Source organism: Tachypleus tridentatus, chromosome 7 (assembly GCF_004210375.1).
Source record: "Tachypleus tridentatus isolate NWPU-2018 chromosome 7, ASM421037v1, whole genome shotgun sequence".
Taxonomy (NCBI): Eukaryota; Metazoa; Arthropoda; class Merostomata; order Xiphosura; family Limulidae; genus Tachypleus; species Tachypleus tridentatus.
Genome location: NC_134831.1, coordinates 186,350,227 through 186,362,253, shown reverse-complemented (window position 1 = coordinate 186,362,253; position 12,027 = coordinate 186,350,227). Strand labels below are relative to the sequence as shown.

Genomic DNA, 12,027 nt, shown 5'->3' with positions numbered 1-12,027 from the left:
AACCTTCGAATCTGTATTTCAGATAAGTAGAGAACAGCGTTTCGAGATTCCTAGGTTATAATCAGGTTAACAAACTCATCAATAAAAGTGTTAATACCCACACCAGCCGTTCTGAGATACATTTTTATTTCAAGTGGTTTTCTCGCCATCAAGAACTTTTGGATCTCTCCTCCTTTGTGTCATAATGACTTAGGTGTAAATTTTCATTCCAGTATGTTTGATCTGGCGAACAAATTTATCAAAAATGTGCGTGACAGTCCATATTATTAGCTTTTCCATTAAACCGTTATATGAGGGGATGATAAAGTCAAGTTTGTGTCTTTTGCCACTCAACACTTTACACAATTTGAAGAACAACTAGGTATTAAACTTAGCATTTGGTTCCAATGGTATTTCTTCAGGTGCTTCAATCTGGCCTGTTTAATGCTCCATTAGCACGTCAGCCATGAATGTGCAGAGGTATCTTAAAGTTGACAATACTGGTATGTATATGTACAACTGATTTCTTTACTTCTATTCATTGTATTCGTATGCTAGTAATTATTCCAAAGATTGTTTAATTTGTTATTTTTGTACATTTGCTGAAGATGTAATATATGTATCTCCTATATGTTCATTAACAATGTTTATATAGTTGCCATGGGTCTACTATTTATTGTCAGGCTAGGTGGAAACATTGGCAGTATAAGCTGCAGCATGTGAACAATGAGAGAAATGCAGTAGTCCTGCTCATTCACTGACTACTAATATTGTTGCACATCAATGGCATGATGTATGAATGGTTAATTAACTCTTGGCTGGGTTTGATCCTAGTTTGATATAGATGCCTGTCTAAGATAAAGTCACTGCATCTGCTGCTACTCACTTCTCCCTCTCTTACAACTGCTCCAAGTTACCATTTTGTTTCACATTGCAACAAAACATTTCTTAGCTAGAATATCTCTCACACTCATTTGATATACAATTGTCTTTTCACTGAGTATACCTTTCAAGAACTTATTAGTAACGATATCCTTTCAATTTTCTGAAGTTATTGCTGGGTATGCTTTACTTGGTAATCAGCACAGACCATCTGTGTTAAGTAGTAAAGTTTCTGTAGTATTCCTTTTCCAAGTCATTAATTCAGCTTCATGCATTGTTCTAATTTTTAGGTGATAGTTCTGCCATAACTCAGTATTCACTGTCTCCAATTTTAGAGTTAATTTTCATTCAGGGGTTTGATGAAGTCTGGGCCAGATTTTTTTAACATTGCACCGTACAACCTGGTACAGAGTAAGCAATTCTAGACAGTTACCTGCATGAAATGCTTCACGAAATGGTCCAAATATTTCTTTATTATGCCTTTAACAATCAGCAAAGTAATTTACTTTGTCTCACTCATGGAGAACTGTGATTGTAAACAGACACTTTCCTTTTCACCTACTTGGCCATCACGTAACCAAGATGTTTTTGGCATCATTGGAATAGCATGGTAGGGCCCTTAATGACTTCTAGTGCATTGACCGTTGGTAGACTAGTGGATCAGGCTTGCAGAACAATTAGGTGCTCTAGGCGCCTCATCTACCAGTTCTTTCATGAACCATGTTCTTATCAGTAGTATACTCTCCAGCTTTGGAAGGCTTACCACTGTTACATGATCCACTCACTTCTCTATTCATTCTCAACATTTCACTTGCTAGTATGATACCCTTGGTTGACAGATGCCATCTGCCAAATGGTGCCTTCAGCCTCTCTCTGATATTCATGAATGTCATCAACTAGACCTTGAGTTGGATTACTCTGAATGGCATAAGTCTAGGTGTCCTCTATAAATTATCAACATGGTCTTAATGTCACCAAATGCCACACCAACATGAAAATCCTTAGTTTGAGCTTTCCCCACACCAGATTACCTCCAGAGGAAAAACGTAAATAGCTGATTTAGGTGCATCAGAGATCGACAGTTCTGGGTCGTGAATTGTAATTAGATTGAAGTCATGGATCTTTTCAACATTGGTATTCTTCTATATCCAAAAGAGGATTTCTCTTGGCCAACAACTCTCTTGAATAACAACCATCCCTCAGCAACTGATATTTCTTCGTATTTGTAAATCTTTCTAGTTGTGGAAAATGTCTCTTATGTAACTAAATTTCTATCTCATAAGAGTATTATTAAATAGCAGAACATACTTTATCAGACACAGTGAACTCCGTAATAACAACATTATACACTCATAGCATTAAAATTTTCCCTTCTTATTCAGTTTGTTTTATATTCAAGAGCAAGAATCATATTAGATAGATCTGCTAGATAAAATGAAATTTATTTAAGGTATTGATTATGAGTAATACTAAATCTCTTACTAATTGAATCGGTGAAATTAAGAAACATGACCGGACAAAAAGCTAAAACAATGAATATATTATACAATGACATACATTAATCAGTAGATATTTGCTTTCAAATTATTAACAACGTTATAAGTGTAGCTACCAATTTCACCGTCAATTTTAATTACATTCCTTTAAGTCGCACAATTAACCCTTTTCTGGCCTATTTTTTCGCACCTAGGGTGTTTTTTATTAGATATCATGACGTTTTGTCAGTAAACACCAACAAACCACAGCTAGTAAGAAATTGACACTCGATAGTAACCCCCACCAGCTTTAGAATTGCAATCCTATTATTTGGAACAGAGCTTCACTTTACAGAATCAACTAATTTTTAAAAAAATATATATAATGGTAGTTTCCCTCTGTGAAACAGTGTTAATAACTATCTTTATAGTAACGCCACGGAATCTAGATTAACTCTTCCTTGTCATCACCTAAATGCACTCGGTACAGCCGTAACAATCATCATTATCTATGCTAATAGTTTAAGCTAATACCACATGATGCTAAACACTTTTAAATTAGAACAGTTACTTAAAATTTAGGAAATTTATGGTGAAAAGTTGTCAGTAAATAATCAATAATAACCGTTCATCTGTGTGATGATTGCTTTTAAAACTTCAGCTAGAAACTGTTAACCTAGTGCCTTCTGTGTCTTCTATAGCCTAATTCGCAGATCATATCGTATTGTTACACGTGTGGTGGAACTATTCGGTGAATATATTCATATATTGAAATTATTTGAGATAATTGCATTTTGATCAGTTAGTTTTTAGATAAACGAGTTTCTCTTTTACTTGTGATATTTACCATTTCCTTTTATATGTTAACATTCAAAATAAAAAATAATCATAGGACCACGAAATTTCTTATTAAAATGAATTTTCTTTGTTCTTGTCCGTTAAAACACTGCATGTTATCACGTAATAGTTCATTTGTACCAAAATGCAGATGTTATAAACAGATACCACTTTCTCTTAATACATAATAAATAACTTGCATAAGTTAATATTTTGTTGACTAGTTTGCAATGTGATGAAGATATTTATCATAACTTTAGAGTATCTCTTTCCATAAGTCACACGTTTAAAAATTCAACGCAATATCTTAGCGTAAACAATCGCTACTAGTGAAACAGGGTTGCTTTTTCATAATCAAACATTGCGATATAAAGTTTCGCAAGTTCTTGCGATAAGAACTATAAATACATGCACCTTGAAAAACGCGTACGTCATTGCGAAAAACACGAACGAAAAGCAAGATACACGATAACTGTGACTGTACTGCGCGTGAAACGCCAGTGACCTTAGAAACCAATTCTGGGTTTACACCAGCTAAGCAAACGGGAAATAATTATGATTTTATCACTGTACCTTTCTGTAACAAATTTGTTTAACATTTTTTTTACTCAAGGACAATATTTTTTTAACGAGAAGAAAAGAATAAAAATTAACTGACAAAGAAATTTTGTTTTGAAATAAGAAACAGTGAGGGAATTGTTTTGTTTTTGTAGAATTTCCAGTTTTACTAAACTGTTTAGTAACAAAAGTATAAATGTGTTTTCACAACGACTTTCTTAGCAAAACTATATATATATATAGTTAAAGGAACGTTTAGTTTCGTAGAGTTTATGTTTTATTTAGAGACTTAAAAAAGAAAGACAACAATGTTTCTGGAATGCTTTAAATTTCTGTGATATAATTTTATTTGGAACCGTAAAGAATAACTTAGTACCTTTTTATAAGATTCTGTGATTAGCTGCCCACCTCGGCCAAAGGTCACTTATTACATGAGCAAAGAGACACAGTTTCCTCATATACCATTACAGAAGTGATTTGTTTTACTTCTTTTTATTTCTTGTTTACTATTTAATAAATGGGTGCATTGCCCAAAACTGCATATAGAGTGCAATGCCGTCGTCCTTGGATACAGAGTGTTATGCTGTTGCCCTTAGATACAGAGTTTAATGCCATCGCCCTTAGATACAGAATGTAATGCCGTCTCCCTTATATACAGATACAGAGTGTAATGCTGTTGCCCTTAGACATAGAATGTAATGCCGTCGCCCATAGATATAGTGTGCGATGTCGTCGCCCTTAGATACAGGGTGTAATACCTGTTAACCTAACATGTCGATAACATGTGCAGCTAGAAATCAAAATAGGATGATTACAAACAAACAATTAACGACAAACATTTTAAATTAACAGGCTAGACAATAGTGCAGTGTATTATAACAATGGCGTTTGTGTTATTGTAAAGTGGGAATATCCACTTGAGTGGTCATGTCTCACTAATTCTCTTGGGTCATTCTATCCAAAGTCCATGAAAACCAAAGAACGCTTATTGACTTCTAGAGATAAAGTATTTCCTGGAATTCTTGCATATTTCATTTACTTTTCATACTTTTTTTATCACAAATATTAACTTTTGTTAATTCTACTGCGTTTGATAGATATTTAAATGCGTTCAAAACTCTTCTCATATTAATCATTTTTCCTATCTTGACAGCTGCACAAACTTAACTGAAAATCCGAACATTTAATGATCAACAAAAGATGTCCTGATTAGATCACAGACCCCACCATGCAGTGTTTGATAGTTTTTTGTTTGTTTGTCCTTAAGTTTCCTATAAAGCTACTAGAAAGCTATCTGCACTGCTCGTCCGTAGTTTCAGAGTGATGGACTATAGGAAAGGCACTTATTCAACACCTCTATTGTGGATATTTTAACCAGTAAAAAAAGTTGGATTTACGATCATGTTATGAATCCCCCACAGCTGAAAGAATGAGTATGTTCGCTGATGGAATTCGAATTTTCGATCTACATATTGCAAGCCCAGCAACCAAACCGCATGACATTTGATAGTATGCAAGGTTATTTATTTTTTTGTAGAAGGGTTAATTACATGGATATCAACTTTCTATCATATAGTAACTTTCTTAGACAGAATTAAGTGCAAAGAGTAAGTTTATTTCAAGCCAATCTTTAAAGGACTTAACGTCTATTTTAGCCAAAGGATTGGCAACAGAGATTAAGTATGTATCATTATAAAAATAAATTGCAAAAATCAAAACAATATTGACCTCTTGTTTGTTTATTTTACAAAATAGTAAAAGATACAGTAAGTGTTTAGTCTGTTTCGAATTTCGTGCAAAACTACACAAGGGCTATCTGCGCTAGCCGCCCCTAATTTAGTAGTGTAAGACTAGAGGAAAGGTAACTAGACATCACCACCCACCGCCAACTCTTGGGCTACTCTTTCATCAACGAATAATGGGATTGATCGTCACATTGTAATGCCCGCACGGCTGAAATGGCGAGTATGTTTGGTGTGAAGGGGATTCGAACCCGCAATTCTCGGGTTTTAACCACCTGACCATGCCACGTTTAAAATAAGTAAGCTATTACTGTTTATCACTCGATATTGATATTAATATTGAAAGGTGTTTTGCGTTGCTGTAGATTTACTGGAATCGAATTTTTCTTTTTTTCTGGTTCCTTTTCTTGATTTCAATTTTTTGAATACTAATCATATTTATTATATATTGTTGAATAACATTAGTTCAAAGTTCTGGCCAGGCACATGTTTATTAATTGTGTTTTGGTAAGCGCTAAATTTGTTTTAAATGTTGTTAAAGTTGTATGATTTGTTTTTGGAGTATTTAGCAAATATTATTTATACTTTACACAATTCTACAAACTTTGCCCCCCAGTGGCTCAGCGGCATGTCTGCGGACTTACAACGCTAAAAACCTGGTTTCGATACCCGTGGTGGGCAGAGCACAGATTGCCCATTGTGTAGCTTTGTGCTTAATTCAAAACAACAAAAACAACAATTTACAAACTTTTGGGACTTGAAATTGACTTCTTTATCAACACGGATTTTATCCTTGTATTATACAAAGCACGAAGCGCCCCCTGTCTCAGAACCTTACAGGATTCACCGAGATCTGGTAGCTGACGTGTATCTGCTACCATATCTCGGTGTTTCCTAATAAAGCTATAAACAGCACTATAACCGATTACAAAAGTACCAATGAATGAATTTTTTCTCAACCACTGGAGACATAAATCATTGATGCTTCTGTCTTAATGACTTGATCGTATATTCCAAATTCTTGAGACCCAACAGCCCATTAATTAAGGGACATATGGTGTATTTAAATAGAGAACTTTCTACTATACAGCCCCCTGTTAGTATAGCGGTAAGTCTACGGATTTACAACGCTAAAATCATGGGTTCGATTCCCCTCTGTGGGCTCAGCAGGTAGCCTGATGTGGGTTTGCTATGAGAAAAACACACAAACACACCTATCATTCAGGTATTAGTGTTAACGTTTAGCAGGCACGACAGTACAGGAAGTTTCTTTGTTATTGAACTGAATTGGTTCTAGACAGTGATAGCACATGACTCGCACGTGTTACTACATATTTCATACCAGTCTCTCTCTAACACAAAACTACTCTAATCCCACTGTCACTGGAGTCAGTATCTAGGATAAATGCATAGGTTTTATAAGTACGACCTAATAAAACGCAGAAGGTGGTAAACGGCACATTTAATCTAAGGTTGGTACCACCCCTTAATCACTACCTATGTTTTTTGCAGAATCAGAAAAATGGCATTCTTGTTTGATGTGTATAACACTTGCTATGACACTTGCTATGACGCTTGCTTTTGATAATGAAAGATGTTATACGTTTTGACCATAAACCCTGGCACTGACAGATGTTATACGTTTTGACCATAAACTACACATTTCTATAATTTATATGTCTGCACTCGTTTTATAATGTTACTGACAGTAGCTGTACTTTTTTCGTTAGTGTGTATTTGGTGTTAGGTTGTATTGTCCCTATATATCTAAAATGTTGTTTAATACGACCTTTTCACCTCTGTCGTAGATTTCCAACATAACATACTTTACGTGTGTACGTGGATATTGGGTTTGGTAAGCTGCACTGATGGAAAATCACTACTGACCTGAAAATCATGTGAAAAGATTAAAGCGTCCAAATTACTATCTTTCTCAGCCACATCCAGGCAAAACAAGAGAGAAAGTGTTTATTAGTCTACAAACAGCAAAATAAACCTGAATTTCGCCAATAAAGAAAACTTTGGTTATTGTTATTATTATAATAAATAATAATAAATAATAAATTTATTAAGCAATAAATTAGACACAAAAAATCAAATATCAATATAAAACCATCAACAAAGAGTTAACTCGTCCTGTGATGGTTAAACACATAATAATGTAAAATCAAAACTTACAAAATCAATATAAAGTTCCCAGAATATTATCATCAGTATTTAAGATCCATTGTTTTAAGTATTTCTTTTGATTAACACGATTAATAGAAGATCTTATACTATAAGGAATAAAATTATGAATACGAGGTGCCAAATAAAGATATTGATGAAGTGTAACTGTTTTACGTGGTGTGGGTACATTAATTGGAAAAAAAGATTGAAGTCGTGTAAAATATGAAGTGACTTTAAAAGGCCTATTAAAAGAAACATGCAATGTAGATAAAGCTAAAAAATATAAATAAAGTTTATCATATGAAAGAGGGGAGTTAAATTTACTGAAATCAGTATCAAGCCTATGAGTAAAAAATAAGAGAGAAAACACTTTTGCAACTTGTGAATAGGAATTAAAAAGTCTTATATGTGCCACCCCAAATTGAAATACAATATTGTAAGAAAGATTGAAAGAGAGCATAATATACACTTAACAAAATATGATAAGAGCACAATGACTAAGTTCAAAAATTAGCATAGAACTATATTTTAATTTATTAACTAAAGAATTAATATGAAATTGCCAATTTAATTTTCGATCTAAAATAATTCCTAAATATTTAACAGAGGAAACTTGAGTCAATTTGGGACACTTACAATTAGGGTAAGTATGACAATCACTAGAATGATAAAAAATAGAAGGAAAAGCTGGAATGACACCATAAAGGTTAAACTGAAGAAGAAAAGATTTAGATATATTTAAGGATAAGTCATTACAGAAAAGCCAATTTTAATTTTATTAAGATCACTAGAAATAATGGCTTCATTAATTAGATTTGGCTTACTATAAACAACAGCAATATCATCGGCATAGGCTTGGATATCTCCAAAAAACTGTTGGTAAAGAATATCATTTATATAAATGAGAAATAATAAAGGACCCAGAACAGAACCTTGTGGTACTCCAACATTAATTGTAAGCCAATCACTATAATTATTATGGATACAAACTGATTGCTTTCTATTGTGAAAGTAAGAAAAAACCAATCAAAAAACAATGCCTCTAAAACCATAATAAGATAATTTATTTAACAATATTTTATGATTAACAGAATCAAAAGCTTTGGCTAAGTCAAGAAAACAGCAATTGGATGAAGATCAGAATCTAAAGCTTCTGTAATACTTCCCACAAGTTTAGCAACAGCAACCTCCGTTCCAAGCCCAGGCCGAAAGCCAAATTGAGAAGGAGACAAAACTGAATGTCTATCAAGAAATGATAAAATTCTAATCTTCATAGATTTTTCAAATAGTTTAGAGAAATGTATTAATAAGGAAATAGGTCTATAATTCGTAAAATCAGAAATATTACCAGATTTATAAATAGGAATGACCAATGATAACTTTAAAGCATTAGGAAACTTCCCTTGAGTAAAAGATAAATTAATTAAAAAAAGTCAAAATTGGTGCAAAAGATTAGCATTAGCTTTCAAAATCTTAACCGAAACACCATCTACACCATTAGAAGCTGAATTTGATAAGGAGAAAATATTATTCATAGTTTCAGATACAGTAACAGGATATAGGTAACAAGAAGAAGAAGGAGCAGGAGGCATGCCCTGAGAACAAAATTTAGGATTGGAGCAAGTAGATTTAGCAACATTAACAAAAAAATAATTCAAATCAGATAAATCAGTAGTACCAAAATTACAAAATTTCTTATTTTTTTTTTTAACATCAATATTATGTGATATTATTGAGACAAGTATCATAACTTGTATGTCTACATTTCTTAACCAATTCCTTTCAAAAATAATAACAGCAATGAATTAGAAAATTCTGGTGATTATATTCTAATGTTGTTTGTATTGAGAAATCTTTTGCTCTATTTTTTGGTGTCTTATTCTACGTTTTGTTTCAATTTTCAGTGTGCCTGTTGGCCGGACCTACTTTAAACAAGTTTTGGGAGTACCCAGGATGAACGTGAAACCCATATTGAAGCCATTTAATGTGTTAAAATATGCATAAGCCCCACCTAGAAATGTTGTTTTTAATTTTCCTAAATAGTCACATGGGGAGTTTTTTGATAGGCTAGCCATGAAACACGCGTAATTATAAAATAAAGAATAGATCAAACAAAGCTGTTTTGTAAACCTTCACTTTAGGATGTGATTGAGTTACTCCAAAAGTATACTAGTAGAACATGTTTTGCCTAGATTGGCTTTAAATAAAGTATCTGAAGCACCTCCTGGTGGAGCTAATCAATGCTTTTTTTTATAACATTTACATTTTGACCACATTATTAGAATATATATATATCAATCAGTATGGAAGACAAGTTATACGTGAGTGAGCCTCAGAAACAGACAATTAAACATTATTATTTGTATTTTGTAATTAATAAGTCGCAAGTCGACGTCTCGGACTTGTGACTCATTTATTATGAAATAAAATATTGCATATTAAAGAGAAAAAAATATTTCGATAGCTCAGAAAGTCGCCACTGTGTGACCCAAACACTTTCAAGAATTGCTGAAAATAGAACAGAGAAACTGGAAATAATTGAATATGCATTACGTTGTGCTCTACTGTTTACTATTGCCTCGAACACGCAGACGACTTTTGCTTCTTTGTTTTGAATGTGTTTGTTTGTTTCTTTCTTGATTTCACGCAAAGTTACTCGAAGGCTATCTGAGCTGGACGTCCCTAATTTAGCAGTGTAAGGCTAGAGGGAAGGCAGCTAGTCAACACCACCCACCACCAACTCTTGGACTACTCTTTTACCAACGAATAGTAGGGGATTGACTGTTAAATTATAATGTCCTCATGGCTGAAAGGCCGACCATATTTGGTGTGACAAGAATTCGACCCTGCGATCCTCAGATGGCGAGTCGAGCATGCCCAAACCACCTGGTCATCCTGGGCCACAACTTTTGGTATCTATCTTTATGTTTATCTGCCACAAGACCCAGCATATTGTTTGATACAACTAAGGCACTACTTCTTCTTGTGGATTTCTCTTTGGGTGGTTTTTGTGCTTTTGATACCCTAATTCTTTTGTTTTTATCAGCCATTAAGTATAAGGAATATTATAGTCTTGTAAGTTTTAATTCCCCTATTAGAACACGTATTTATGACCCGAGTGGATGAATATTTTGCTTCGGAAAGAGTTGTTACATACCTTTACCCACAGCGTTAAATTTTCAGTGGCATCACGCTGTGTTCAAACACCAAACAACGTCAAAATGTAGTTCTGACACGTCATTTCGCTGAGACCTTTTATCGACTATGATTGTCACGTTACTGGCTCACTTGCACAATCAAATTCGTTTTATTGTAACGTATTCAGCCCTCTAGTTGTCAGAAGGTCCATTTTCATTTTGCTGCTGTTTCGTCATTATTTAGTCGAAGCATTAACAATAATGAAAATGGTTATTTTACTTCACTCTGGATAACATTCATCAATGAAGGGCCAACATTTTTCATCATAAATAACAAATGTTTATAGCCATTCAGATAAATATTCGTGAGAGCCACTAAAATAATCGCTGATATTATCATTTTAAATATTAACCAGTCTTAAACTTCTACATTCCACCCTTATTACATATAAGTTTTCGTAATCTCGTAAACTTTGGCACAAATAAAAATTCTGTCTATAGTCACACTCTATACAAAAATTCTGTCTATAGTCACAAAAAAAATAGTCACACTTCTGTCTATAGTCACACTCTATACAAAAAATCTGTCTATAGTCACACTCTAAAAAAAATTCTGTCTATAGTCACACTCTATACAAAAATTCTGTCTATAGTCACACTCTATACAAAAAATTCTGTCTATAGTCACACTCTATACAAAAATTCTGTCTATAGTCACACTCTATAGTCAAAAACAAAAATTCTGTCTATAGTCACACTCTATACAAAAAAATCTGTCTATAGTCACACTCTATACAAAATTCTGTCTATAGTCACACTCTATACAAAAAAAAATCTGTCTATAGTCACACTCTATACAAAAAAAATCTGTCTATAGTCACACTCTATACAAAAATTCTGTCTATAGTCACACTCTATACAAAAAATTCTGTCTATAGTCACACTCTAAAAAAAAATTCTGTCTATAGTCACACTCTATACAAAAATTCTGTCTATAGTCACACTCTATACAAAAATTCTGTCTATAGTCACACGTTAGTCACAAAAAAAAATCTGTCTATAGTCACACTCTATACAAAAATTCTGTCTATAGTCACACTCTATACAAAAAATTCTGTCTATAGTCACACTCTATACAAAAAATTCTGTCTATAGTCACACTCTATACAAAAATTCTGTCTATAGTCACACTCTATACAAAAAATTCTGTCTATAGTCACACTCTATACAAAAAATTCTGTCTATAGT

At 33.4% G+C, this 12,027-nt stretch overlaps 1 protein-coding gene across 1 annotated transcript in view; it reads right to left on the bottom strand.

The window, feature by feature from the left end:
* The window catches only part of LOC143257501 (BCL2/adenovirus E1B 19 kDa protein-interacting protein 3-like), a 38,442-nt gene extending 27,515 nt beyond the window's left edge, over positions 1-10,927 (bottom strand). The window contains exon 1 of the mRNA XM_076516275.1: positions 10,800-10,927. The gene's annotated coding sequence lies outside the window, so the exon portion shown is untranslated. The remainder of the gene's footprint in view (positions 1-10,799) is intronic.
* Positions 10,928-12,027: the final 1,100 nt, after the last annotated feature.